The following is a 14481-nucleotide window of genomic DNA, read 5'->3' as shown; positions in this document are numbered from 1 at the left end:
GCTTTTTAACATAGTGCAGAAGTTCATTGCTTAACTTTTCTCACTTGATTTCACTGAAGGCAGATGACTGTACTCTTGAGTTGATTGAGGGAATATAAATGGATGTTGGTAAGGGGGTGGGAGTCTGAGGAAGTTGAAAGTTACATAACTTGCATTTCTAAGAGGTGAAAATCAGTCTGCTTTGAATATGTTTCTCAATTTTGCCCTGAGATTTGTTTCTACCTGGCACTGTTTTCAGGAGGTTTCTGGTTTGGGTTTTTTTAAAAATTATTATTGTTTGTTTGGTGTTCGTCTTTATTTACACAAGCTATATGTATTTATTTTTTTTGTAAGAGGAAAGGAGAATTTGTTTTGGTTTTGCTTGGTTTTGTCTATCAAGGAGCAAAACAAAACTTACCTATTGTAACAGAGGTAGTGCAGTACTGTTCCTCTTAAAACTAAGGAAGGAACTAATGCACTCTGCTTTTGGCCTTCAGCTGCACAACAAGCAGTGTAGTTTTGTTTGTTTTTTGTCCTTCCCCCTCCCCCCCCTCATCTTAGAATAGTTTTTACAGCTCCCTGATAGATAATTCTTCCTAAAGTAATGTTTATTCAAGTGTCAGATCCCCACCAGTGTGGTCACTCTATAGCATCCTCACATGCTGTTTGAAAACGGCTTGGCTTGTTACTGTTTTGAACTGGAACAAACAGCACAGTGGCTTCAGAGACAGCAGAGTCTTTTAGGTTCTATTAAAAAGTAAAAATGTATGATACTATGGTAAAGTAATCCTATTCTTTCCTGAATAGGTTTTGATTTTCAAACTGTATGGTGATGTGTTTTCACTGTGTATTGTCTGTAATTATCCAGCTTCTTCTCCAACCTGAACAGTCATCCCTTCAGGCTTCATTAAATGCAGTCAGTAGGGCATTGAAGCCAATATAGCTTGTTGTATGGCTTCTGCATTTTAATATGTTGCTATTTCTGACTGCAGAGTTCTAGCTTTTTCAGAGACTTGTGGAAACTGTATCACACACATCTTATTTGATAGCATCTTACTACTTAAACCTCAGGCTACTGGAATCCAACAATCCTTGAGAGATTTCTAAGACTAGTAGATGATGGTGTCTGTCTACCACTTGTGAGAAAGAAACCTCAATTCTCCATATTTTTTTTTTTTCCAGTCATAAATTGTAAGTGATTTCCTTGCAATGGCAGCCGCTTTAAATTAAGGAAGCCTTGGCCTGGATTTCATAATCAAACATAAGTGGGTTTCAGTTCTTTTGACCATGTGGGATTTTTCTAGGCAGCAGCTCTGAATGCACACCAATAAGTCATACATAGTTCATTTGTCGCTTTCTTTTTTTCTCTATCAGTGTTTATTCTGCTTGGGAACCATGCTGATGTATTTCTTAATGACACTGGATGCTGAGTTACTGTGTGGAATTGGCAGTGACTTTGAAATTCAGATAGTCTTGTTTCTGCCTTACAAGCTTGGTTCTTCCCTCTTCAAGGTTTTTTCTGCAGACATGTAGGATGCTGAGAAATAGGGTGTTCCAGTGTCTCTCCATTCAGGAGATATAGTAGGTCTGATGTGGGGAATGTGACATACCTTCCTGGGGTCTTGCTAGCAGAACACTGAAGATCCTTATTTCTAGACCATGTGTGTGAGAATTTTGTTCTGATGTCCTAGTAACAATCTTTAAGGAGAGTGATTGTGCTAGAGGGGATCTGAACTCTTCTAGCATTAGTAGGTGGGGTGATAGGTCTTTGGCTCCTGAGCTGGACAGTGACTGCTATTTTTCTTAGGCAAACTCTTGATCCTGCAGTCAGTAGGCTGGTGACCAAAGTGGTAACAGTCTCAATGTCTGTCCTTATCCTTCTCTAAATATCAAGCTCTGTCTCTGTCTTTAATGAGTATGTTAGAGCTCATCTCACACTTGGCAGAAGAGATCTACAGTAATTGGTTTCTAATGAAGGACAGTGTGATCAACTACCACACAGTTACATAACCACAGCATAACTGCTGGGAGTCACATGCTGTATGAATGCCTGTGTGGATTTTCAAGTGGAGATAGAGAGATGTTACCAGTAATTGGAGTCCTTTGAGATATGTAAATCTACAAGTAGCTTTTGCCTCCAGCCATTGTTTCCCTTTCTTTCTCTCCTACCTGCAAATATTTGCATTTCAGAAGAAGCTAAAATGGTGTAGAAGGTGCTACCCGGTATCCTAAACATGAGAATGGGCAGGAAGGGAGCACATCCTATACTAGATTTTAGAAATAACCATGAATGGTTTGAGTTGAAAGGGACCTTGAAGATCATCTAGTTCCAACCCCCTGCCGTGGGCAGGGACACCTTCCACTAGCCCAGGTTGCTCAAAACCCCATCCAACCTGGCCTTGAACACTGCCAGGGAGGGGGCAGCCACAGCTGCTCTGGGCAACCTGTTCCAGTGTTTTACCACCCTTGTAGTGGTAGGAATTTCTTCCTAATCTCTCATCTAAATCTACCCTCTGTCAGTTTAAAACCCATCGCTGCACTCCCTGATGAAGAGTCCCCTCCCCATCTTTCCTGTAGCCCCCTTTAAGTACTGTAAGGTCACTGTAAGGTCTCCCTGGCCTTCTCTTCTCCAAGCTGAACAACCCCAACTCTCTCAGCCTGCCTTCATAAGGAAGCTGGTCCAGAAAAAGTGGTGTAGTCTTGAAGTGAATGTACATGTGGACCGTAGGGGAGTAGAATTAACTGATGCGCTCTCATGCTCATCTCACTATATACCCTTTTTTTTTTTTTTTTTTTTTTTTTTCCCCCAAATTTGAAATAAAGGCCACTAACAGAAAACTGGATGCAGAACTAAATAAATCAGAGATCCTCTTTGATATCAAACTCTATTGCAAACAGTTTTTGGTATTGATTTAGCTTTAAAGAATTTCAACTACTTGTCTAAGTAAATCCTTCATGGTTCTAGGAAGGAAGCTGGTATGTGCACTAAAGAAACAAGTATGGACCAGCTATGGGATAGAATAAAGTAGAGAGAGGGGAGAATAATCTGTTAAAATAGAATAGCTTGAAATGCTTTTTATTTAAAAAAAAAAAGTAGAAAAAGCATAAGGCCTAAAGGGAAAGATAACTGGACTACTGTAGAGCTGACCAAGGAGGAGAGTGAAATAATTAGCTCTGCTAAAGGAAAAGGCTGAAAGTGGATACTGTGGGAAGGATTGTGTTTAGTTTTAGCAGTGTATGAAATACAAAAGATTCGTTTGAGTTTCTAATTATTTACTGAGCTTTGTCTGTTCATCTTTACAATCAGCATTGTCTAAAGTGTTAAGATAAACATGAGGTTTTTTATTTTCCTTTATATCTGAGTGTGGAAGTGAGTATGGTTTAATCTTAATCATAAATAAATTGTACTATGTGAGTGTCATTTTGTTTGTCTCCAGTGGGCTTGTGCAGCATCTTATCATTAACTCTGGAGTGGGAAGTAAAATCTTGACTGACAAGTCTGGAGGTTAAAAAGAACTGTGAGTTGCAAGTGAAACCGGAACCTAGATCCATGAATGGCTTACAGTGAACCAATCCAAGTCAGGAACTGCCTTCAGCCCTGATGGCATAGCTATATAGCTTTAGCTAAAGGACACTGGCAGCCCTGCAGTTTCTGATTTGTATTTACTTTATTTTAATTTACTTGATCAGTACCATTATATGGTAAGGCAGAGTAGGTTACTGAGATGTAATTTATATATGCTTCCTAAATTTTTTCTCTGAAGCTTTTTTCAGGAAAGAGGTTGTTATTTTTCCATAAAGGGATTGCCAGAAGAAGCTTCATTCTTTCTTCATTCTAGAGAAAACGGAAGCAAATATTTCAGTAGCAACAGACATAATCAGGGAAAGGAGAAGTGAAGAAAGTCTTAATTCAGTCCCTGATAAAGTTATGGAATGTATCCTCCTGGGGGCTATACAAATTAAATGAAGTTTGTGATTGGGAAAGTCAGCATGAGCTCACCAAGGGCAAATCATGCTTGACAAACCTGATCACCTTCTACAACAAAATAACCTGCTTGGTTGATGTGGAGTGAGAGGTGGACATTGGCTACCTGGATTTCTCAAGGCTTTTGATACAGTACCCCACAGCCTCCTCCTAGAGAAACTGATACGTTACGGTCTAGACAAGTGGTCTGTGTGGTGGGTGGGGAACTGGCTGCCAGCCCGCACCCAGAGGGTGGTGGTGAACAGCTCTTTTTTTCAAACTGCCAACCTGTCACAAGTGGGGTGCCCCAGGGATCGATACTGGGTCCAACACTGTTTAATCTCTTAATAAGTGACCTGGATGATGGGATCAAGTGTGCCCTGATGAAGTTTGCTGATATACCAAAGTGAGTAGACACTTTGGAAGGGGGAATCACCCTACAGGAAGACCTGGATAGGCTGGAAGAGTGGGCTAACAAGTACCTTATGATGTTTAACAAGAACCAAGTGTAAGGTCTTGCACCTGGGAAGACATAACCGAGGAGTGCAGCACACACTGGGATCTACCCGTCTGTGTTCAGTTTTGGTCCCTGCTATACAAAAAAGATGTGGACAGGCTGGAGAGGGTCCAGACAAGGGCCGCAAATATGATCAAAGGGCTGGGAAGCCTGACATACAAGGAAAGGCTGAGAGAATTGGGTTTGTTCAGCCTTGAGAAAAGGCGGCTTAGGGGAAACCTTATCACCCTGTTCCAGTATTTAAAGGGTAACTACAAAAAAGATGGAGATTCCCTTTTTACAAGGAGTCACATGGAAAAGATGAGTTATAATGGGTACAAGTTACTCCTGGGGAGATTCCAACTGGACACAAGAGGGAAATTTTTCACAGTGAGAACATTCAGCCACTGGAATGGCTGAAGGGAAGCCTCAGGGAAGTGTTGATTTCCCAAACACTGGACACTTTTAAGACTCAGCTGGACAGGGTGCTGGGCCATCTTGTCTAGACCAGGCTTTTGCCAAGAAACGTTGGACCAGATGATCACTGAGGTCTCTTCTAGCATGGTAATCTATGTTTCTGTGAAGTTGTTGAAGGAATCTGCTTCATGATGAAGCCTTTTTTTTGTCCAGTGTAATAGTTCTGGAGAAGAAAATTAAAATGTATGTTGTAAGGAGTATTATAGAGAAGTGTAAAAAAAAAAAAAAGATGAAATAGCCAAACACATGTAAGCACACCCACAAATCACTTGAGTCACAGCAGGGACTAAGTACAAGCCTGGATTTAAAAAAGACCCAATTTCCCTTTCTCCATCTTTGTGTATATGTGGTTAATTAGTCCAGTCATAGCACTTTGGAGCCAGAGAGCATAAAGACTTTCCAGGTGCTGGCTCTGGTAAGGGACAGTTGGGTTTGGGTGCCATGCTGGGGGGTGAGGGCAGCAGGTGGCTTGGAAAGGGCAGGTGAGGCAGAAGCTGAGGGTGGTGCAACAAGTATGGAGGGGGTCAGACCTGGGGATGGCCGCCAGGCTGGCAGGAGCCTGGTGGTCGGGTCTGTGGTGGGAGAGGGAGGCCTGAGATCACTGTGAGGCAGGTAGGCAGGTCTGTGGTCAGCATCCCAGGATCTGGATCGACTGGGTGCCTAACCAGGTCCAGGCATGTCTGCAGCAGAGAGGTAGCAAAGCTTGGGCAGGGGCCAAGGACAAGAGGCTGAATTTAAGTGGGCAGGCCCAGAGCGGGGCTGTAGCTCCCTTGCTCTTTTGAGCACACGAGCTGCACAGGGGAATGTCCACAGCACTCTGACATACTAGCAGAAGTGAATTTCATAGATTTTAAAAAGCATTTATCAAGTAAATGACAATTTTTCATGTGAAAATCTGGACAAATTTCACAAGGGCTGTTTGACGTTATGTAGAATTCTGAAGAATCTGGCAAGTGTAGGTTACAGATTGCACAGACACCACTACTGGGGATGCTTGTGTGTGCAGCACTTATAAAGTGCAGGAGAAACATCAGCCTACTTAATGATAATTTTTTTGTAGCAAGGTATTCGTGTTTTATTTTAGAAACACTGACTGTATTGGAGTTGCTTCATTCTGGGATTATTTTAGAAGTGCTGGGTTTTTCTTTGTTAATGATCTTTTTTCATAGTAGATTTTGCAAGGCATTCCTATTTACTTGTTTGTACAGCTTGTTTCTCTGTGATTAGTTATTCTAATAGTGCTTTAGGTCTGGAATGGTGTTGCACCTTGCATCTGTATTGAAAAGACTTTTATTAAATCCAGTTATATGACATGACAATTCTGTATGTCCATGTGTTTCCCTCAGTAATAAGGTTGGTTGAAAGGTGTAACTTTGGTGCTTAAGCCTGTTTTCTTTTTTATGTGCAGAACTAAATTTGGAGGTGAAGATGTCTTCCAGCCAGTTGTTTACCAGGGCAAATGTCTGTTTAGGTCTTCCTTGGTGTTTCCTACAGTTCCTTCCCAATGAAGAAAATTGTATTGATTGTCTGGGTTTGAAATCTCAAAGTTATTTTAGTTTTTAATGCTTGCAGGAATGGATTTCCATCTTTTCTAGGCATCTAGGAAGAGGTTTCATGTTAAACCGAGGTAATTTGGTTAAAAGAGACACCTACTTTACTTGTTAAGACACAATCTGAATATTACACATAAGATCCACTGGCAGTTCATTATGATAAGACTGACAACTAATTTTTTCAGAAGCTAAAACAGCTATTACTTTATAGTGAAAGTATGCTAATTGGTACAGTCATGCTGTGGTTAAAGATCAATAATTCAGTGAAGAGAATAGATGCTCTTATTTAAAGGAATTCACAGTTATTTTATTGGAAAGCCATAGCTGAAGATTGAAATTTCTAAACACAGAAGTGTTTGTCAGCTCCTGCTGCTTAACATTTTCTTTCAAGAGGACATCCTGGAGTACAGATGCTTTGATGTGGTAGTAAACGTTACCATAGCTAAGGCTGGAGACTCATTCTTGATTTTTGATTTTAATTTTAATTTAACTGTCATAAATCTGATGCTGTTGTCTTCAGCTGAACTGATGTGGGATTTATATGGATATATAAAAAAATAAAAATTCCCTGATCTTGTGAAATGTTTTTTCAACTAAATTCAAGAGGCTATAAATAGTCTTAATAGTATGTTTGAGGCACACAATTTGAAAATTGTTCACCCAGTCAGTTTTTGCATTTGGGTTCTTATTTAGGTAGAAAGTTTTGTGTGGTTAGAGTGCATGCAGCACATTGGATTTTGGCTACTATATTATAAATACAGTAAAATAAATGCACATGCAGTGGTTATATAGGTAGAACTTCAAGAAAAAATGAGGAGCAATTATTCTCTTTCAGGTATTTTATAAATACTGCGTCAACCAGAAAGAAAAAGTATTTAGTAGGAAATTACTGACATCCATCTCTGAACTATCCTGATTTGCATTGAGATTTCGGATCCTTGCTTTGTATAAAAGCACCACTGTTATATTGCTTATCACAAAATTTCCTAAATACACAGCAGCACTCTTCACTGAAGATCTGGATAGCCGAGTCAGTCTCAAAGAATGTATACAAGCAATAACTCTCCTATGGCTGTTTGCTTGCTTTTACCTTACAGAAAGAAGCTGAAAGGGAGAAGTGATATTCACTAGTGGAGCTGAAGGCTATCAATAGAGAGACTTAATTTTTTTCTTGTCTTTAAATTTAGTCATTACCTTCCAGTACAGAGCATCCTCGCTAACTAGCTAATTAAAGCTGGTTTTTTAGATGTATTTTTTTTGTTTTGTTTTCTTCTTGCTATTTTCCCATTTTGCTAGTGTGCAGATGGGGGTGGGGAGTGGGAAATAAGGGAGAGAGCATGTTCCAGAGGATGCCAGGATGACTTCAGTTATTGGATGATTGCTGTCTGATGGATGGAAAAAGGAGGAGTAAACCTTCCAGTCTGCACTGACGGAGCTGAAACACAGAAACCCGATTTACAGGTAAGGGTGAAAAAAAACCCCAAACCTGTTCTGAATATCTGTTCTTGATCCTTGCCACAACATTTCTTGGGTATAAAAAAATGCATGTGCAAGCATCTTGTTTGTTCCTCGTTAATGACTTTGAAGCAGCTTTTCATGTTATTTCTCCTGCCTAGCAGGTTTCAACTGATGTGGGATCCATAGACAGTAAAATCATAAGCATGCCTGATGCTATCTGACAACTTTCTCATGTGACAATACAAGCATTGCATTTCGTTGATGCTGAAGCTGTTCAGTAAGCTGTAGGAAGAGAGGTCTTTTGTGTGATGGAAATACTCGCTGTTGAAAATACAGTGTATGCTACCAGCAGGAAAATAGTGCTGTAGGATATAAAAATGTTTTCTTTGAGTTTGGATAGAAAAAGGATTTACAAATTAACTGCTTCTAAAACTGTATGTATTTTTATTTAGTGTTGAATATACAGTAAGAATGGCTTCTCGGAGCAACTCTTAAAGGGTTCTGTGGATTTTTGCATTCTTTTTAGGTTTGGAATGAATGTGGTTTATAATTCAGTCACAAAATTGTCATAGAGAAAAAACATGATGCATATAATTAAATAATGTGTACAAGACAGATAGATCTTGTAGTACTTACATACCAGTTTTAATAAACTGTTGAAATAGCTTGTATGAAACCTGTTCTGCCGAGTTTGCATGTTGTTAGTAGCTGTTACTTCACAGACACTGGAGATGGCAAGTAGCAAATAACTTGGTACAGAAAATAGATTTGTTTATCAGGCCATATTATTTGAGGATATAGGACTACAGGCAGAAGTCCTGGCCCTACTGAAAGAATTGGAGATTTTTATATTGACCTCACTGGGGCAAGAATTTCAACATGTCAGCTGTCTATTGACTTATTTTTACACTTTACGTGTAGAAATTGTTATACTATACGACTCTGTTTTTGTTGGTTTGAAGCAGAAATCTTCATTGAAATAAATTAAGTGTTTGAGAATATATAGTCATAAAAAACATTTATAAGGCTAAAATACTGGAATTAAGTTTGAATAGATTTTAATCTCTGAAATCAGTAAACGTGTGTATCCGTTTTTGTTGAACTCATTGAGTGAATTCCTTTATAACAGACGTAAATTATTAAAGAAAAACTGGACAAAGTCAATAGAACTCTTACTGAATACTAAAGACAACTGGAAGAAGCTTTGTCCTCTGTCCACTTGTTTATACACCTTACCAGCTGTAAGCATCTGGAGCAGTGTCCCTTTCTCCTAGCTGTTTTTTCAGAGAAAGGAGCCTGATATGTTTGCTAAACAAACAATCAAAAAATTAATAACTTACAGCAAATGTCAGCAACTTACAAAATTATTCTAAAATACTGACAAACTGGTTTGTTTGGTTTTTTTTTAATCCTGGAATGTGAACATTGGTAAATAATACTGATGGAAAAATGAGTTGCATTCTAACGCTTCTTATTTGTAGGGGATATATCTGAAAGCATAAGCACAACTGTTAAATTAAAATCTCAAATCTGTGTATTACAATCACTTTTTTCTCCCCTCAAATGAGAAATCTGGTTCAAAGCAGCTTCAGTAACAGAGAGGAGATGATGAAAACAGAGATCAAGTTCCACATGTATTTAAATTATTCTGTCTCCTTGGAAACGCTGCTGCTGCAGATGGATTTGGCTTTTGGTGGCTAAAAATACCTACTGCTTAATAATGACAGCATGAAAGATACTGAATAAAACTACTGTGTTGTCACTAGTTTTAAAGTTCCCTAATGATTCAGGTATGCTACATGAACTACAGATTTGCATTTTCTGTCCAGTATTCCCTATCAGCTGCTGCCAGCACTCACCAGCTCAGTGGAAATGAGATAAGCTCATTAGCCTTGGTTGGAGACCCTACTGAGAAGGGAGTGTGTGAGTGGGAGGTAGGCTAGACAAAGAGTTTGAAAGCAGGTAGAAAGTTGGAAAAAGAAGTTCATGGTGGTGGTGCGAGTATGTGTGGTGTAATATTTGGGGATACTTCTAGGAAAGTCAAAGGGAAGAAGAGTATGCTTAAGCCCTGCCTTTGTAAGTTAAAAATTTGTATATAAAAGAATGTCTTATTATTAATTACAGAATATTCCTTATCAATTGTATGTGTAGGTCATTGAAATATCACACAAACTATTTTAAGTCAAATATTAAATTACCTTAAACTCCAAAACTTAAATTGCTAAAGCACCCGGTGTGAGCAAGAAATGGCATTACATTACTTAGCATTACAAAGAAATTCCATCCTTTAAAGAATTATTTTCAGTTAGGAAGGCATAGCCACTTTTTTTTTTTTCTTAAAAATCCAGTCGTTTATTATTTATTCCCTTCACATATCACACCTTCTTTTGTTGTTAGCTGATAGTCAGTATATATGGAAAATACTTACATTTTTTTGATCTCTCCTTCATGTTCATTGGATTACTTCCTGCTTGTCCTGCTTGTGTCCAGAAAACAGAACAAATGACAAACATTTCCTCAGTGCTGCATGGTGGGCTAAATATACCTCTTATTTTATTTTGTTAGTATTTGCATGTTTTGTTGCAGCATAGATCAAAATTGCTGGTTAGTTTTCCATTATTGAATGGGGCATTTTCCTGTTGTGCAGTGTCTTAAAGACAACATTAAAGTATTACAAGGTATTGTCACATGTATAAATAATCCTCTACAAATTAATACTAAAATCTATTTTTAGCTGGCAACACAAGTACCAAAGGTCATTTGAAGTAAAAGTTGAAAATTTAATTTTGATTAATTGAAATTAATAAGAGGACAGGAGCTGATATTTTTCCTTCTATAAGAGACTATTAACATATTAATAAGGCAGATTATTAAATGAATTATAGAAACTTTTCTATGAGGACAATAAAATCTAATCATAGCAGGCTGCCTTATTGAGAATAATTTGTATTAATATGAGTGAAACTGAGTTGCTTTAATTTTAAAACCCCCTTTCCTATAGTATAGAATTTAAGATTCAGTGGAGATAGTAAGTAAATCTAAACATTATTTGAGGAAATTAAGGTATGATAAGTTGCTGGCAGTAGCATTTGTGTGTTTCATGGTGGTAGTCAAGTTGTGCCAATTTGACATGAATCCTTTGATTACTGGATATAGAAGCAGAAGTTCTCATCTGCTGAAAACAGTAATGAGAAAGTTTGTTGCACATGGCCTGCCATTATGTCTAGGTTTTGGAAGATAGTGTTGGTAACACAGAAAGTACTGCTGTTTTGTGGTTTCTGTGTTGTTTTGTTTTGTTTTTTAAATAAAAAGTTGCAGGCAGATGAGCTGAGGCTTTTGCCAGTCTAGGTTTTTCCAGCAATTTTCATTGTTATTTGTTCATGCCTGGAGAGAGTTCCGTGCTATACAGCTAGACCATGTAGGTAAAGTCAGACTATCTTAACACACTTGTCGCTCTCGAAAAAAAGCCCCAACTCTCTGTTCATCTTGTTTCTAAACGCTAATCTCCTAAAATTAGACAATTTTTTATAATGTCACATACAAGTAGTGCCATTATTGTCAGTAATTATGGTAAGAGCAAGTTATGAAGGATTTGGTCTTTTGTTACATACAATTTGCATCTACACTCTCCTGTACCCTGTCAGAACCACACATCTCCCCCTCTATACATAAACCATTAAGCTGGAAGAATTTCCTCATGTCCTTTCAGATAAAAGAGGAAAACCTAGTTCAGAGTTACTTTTGCAAGTATAATCCAGTACATTTTTCTGTCACAAGTTCATACTGTATTTCTTGGAGCTCAGATGTTCTGGTTTTGGGGTGTTGGGATTTTTTGAGGGGTTGGATTTGTTGGTTTTGTTGTTGATTTTTTTTTTTTTGGTTGGTTGTTTTTTTTGAAACTGTTCATCACTACAGATTTCAGAGGAGACAATGACTAACCCTGTGTCAAGATGCAGAGATGGCACAGAAGGGGAGGACTGCTGAATTGATGCTCTCTCTGCTGGCTTTGGTGGCAGTGGTGAATGAGCAGCCAGGCTGTGTGTTAAATAGCGTGCAACAAGGAGCTAAGTAGCACATATCAAGGCTGTAGAGGTGTGAAGGCCCCTTTAGCATATACTGATCTTGACCATGTTGTACTTTGTCAGGAACATACTGAGATATACAAGATATCCTACCATGTTATGTAGTTCCTCTGCAGGCAGTTGTGAGGAACTGAAGGAGTTAATGCCTCAAATATTCATCCAACTGTTTGCTGTACTGATCTTCTAAGGAGGAAAGCTAAACACTGGCTCTAGTTTGATACTTTGTATAAACGATGCAGGCCTTGGACTGTGCTTGAAGAGAAGGCTAAAAGACCTATAATAAGGGAACATCTGCCCCAGAAGAAGCCAGAGGCTGGATGGTTGGCTGAGAAGTGTGAAGACAGCGAAAACCAGTGGTAACTGGGGTAGAGGTAAAGGTGTCAGGGAGAGATCATGACCACTGTCTCAACTGGATAAAAGGGTTGATTGCACCCCATCCCCCCTCAACACATGCACAGAACCCATGCTTCACCTTTCCTCATGTCTCATGCTGATGAGTTCATGGAAAACCTGCCTCTCATCGTGTAGTATGCAAATCAGCTGATAAGACAAACTTAAAAAGGTGACAAAAAACTTTGCTGGGTGTGCACCCACCACCCAAGATTACTGGACCTGAGACAATGCTGGAACCTGGGGTGGTGTTCTATATTCTTTGATTTCTCTTTCTCTCCCTTTATTTTCTTCTCCCTCCTTTCCTACAGATTTATCAAGATGAGACTACTTTGCTTACTATCCTTTTCTAAGTTTGTTTCTGCTGCAAGTAAAAAATTTTAAGCAGTCATTTGGTGTCATTTCACCTTAATTTAACCTGAAGAGATCATGAAACCTTTAGAACTCCCTGGGCTCCTAGTCCGAGATATAACAGCAGTGCACAAGACTCATGTTCATGAAAGAACAGTGTGGAAGATAAGTACTAAAATAGTATGAAGACATATCACAGTGTGCCAATTAGTATTACTACCTGGGCTAATCTGGGCAAAATTTATATTAGTAAAGACCCCTTATTTCCAGCACTCAAAGTTGATGACATTTCCAATCTCTGCTATGGAGCTGGACCCTACTGCCATTCTTGTAGCTGGGAGCAGCATGATGTAATGCTGCTGTGCCAAAAACATGATGAAAACACTACTGCCAGTCTCAGAGCTTCACTCCAGTCACTGAGGAGGGGCTAAGCATGCTGAATGTTATCTGTCCTTTTGCAAAGAGGTGGAATAAAGATGTGTTGTTAGTATGCTGTCTCCCATCATTTTTGGTGACATGGAATTAAGTGCACCCTCGGAAGGTTTGCCAGTGACACCAAGCTGTGTGGTGCAGCCAACATGCTGGAGGAAAGGGATGCCATCCAGAAGGACCTGGACAGACTGGAGAGGTGGGCCTGGGCAAACTTCATGAAGTTCAACAAGACCTAGTACAAGGTCCAGCATATGGGTTGGGGCAATCCCAAACATGAATACAGGCTGGGTGATGGGTGGATTGAGGGCAGTCTTGTGGAAGAGGATTTGGGGGCATTAATGGATAGAAAACTTGACTGCAAGCCAGCAATGTGTGCTCACAGGCCAGAAAGCCAACTGTGTCCTGGGCTGCATCAAGAGCAGTGTGGCCAGCAGGTCAAGGGAGGGGATTCTCCCCCTCTACTCTGCTCTGTGAGACCCCTTCTGAAGCACTGTATCCAGCTCTGGGGCCCCCAACATCAGAAGGACATGGACCTGCTCGAGTGAGTCCAGAGGAGGCTACAAAGATGATCAGGGGGCTGGAGCACCTCCCCTGTGAGGACAGGCTGAGAGAGTTGGGGTTGTTCAGCCTGGAGAAGAGAACGGTCTTGGGGAGACCTTATAGCGGCCTTCCAGTACTTAAAGAGGGCTACAGGAAAGATGGGGAGGGACTCTTCATCAGGGGGTGTAGGGATAGGATGAGAGGTAACAGTTTTAAGCTGAAGGAGAGAAGCTTTAGATAAGATACAAGGAATAAATTCTTTACTGTGAGGGTAGTGAGACACTGGCAGAGGTTGCCCAGAGAAGCTGTGGCTGCCCCCTCCCTGGCAGTGTTCAAGGCCAGGTTGGATGGGGCTTTGAGCAACCTGATCCAGTGGAAGGTGTCCCTGCCCATGGCAGGGGGTTGGAACTAGATCTTTAAGGCCTCTTTCATCCCAAACCGTTCTGTGATTTTTGTATAGAAGATGGACCAGTTCTTTGCATCACCTGCATGCCCACTCTTCTCTAAAAGGCTGTGTATTTGTAGAAGTCAGTAGGACTGGTGACAGTGTTTTTCACATTTCAATTTTATGAAGAGTTGTGACATCTGGCCAGAGTTCTGCTGCAAGCAGTCCTGCAATACAGTCTAAAAAGTAATAAGTCTTTTCTGGGAGGCCACATATCAATTTAAATATTTCTTCTGGGATACAGATACTTCTGTAGTGGAGGTCAAAGGCATTGCACTACATTTTTTCTTTTTTCTTCCAACAGAAGAAAATCT

The 14481-nt window shown here is 39.7% G+C and overlaps 1 protein-coding gene across 2 annotated transcripts in view; it reads left to right on the top strand.

The window, feature by feature from the left end:
* Positions 1–7822: 7822 nt before the first annotated feature.
* Positions 7823–14481, top strand: part of CSRNP3 (cysteine and serine rich nuclear protein 3) — a 112636-nt gene continuing 105977 nt past the window's right edge. For both annotated transcript variants that reach the window (XR_003398797.1, XM_026852655.1), the window contains exon 1: positions 7823–7930. The gene's annotated coding sequence lies outside the window, so the exon portion shown is untranslated. The remainder of the gene's footprint in view (positions 7931–14481) is intronic.

Source organism: Athene cunicularia (genome assembly GCF_003259725.1).
Source record: "Athene cunicularia isolate RWA chromosome 7 unlocalized genomic scaffold, athCun1 chr7_part1, whole genome shotgun sequence".
Lineage (NCBI taxonomy): Eukaryota > Metazoa > Chordata > Aves > Strigiformes > Strigidae > Athene > Athene cunicularia.
The sequence above is the reverse complement of the archived record's forward strand: the minus strand, read 5'-3'. Positions and strand labels throughout refer to the sequence as shown.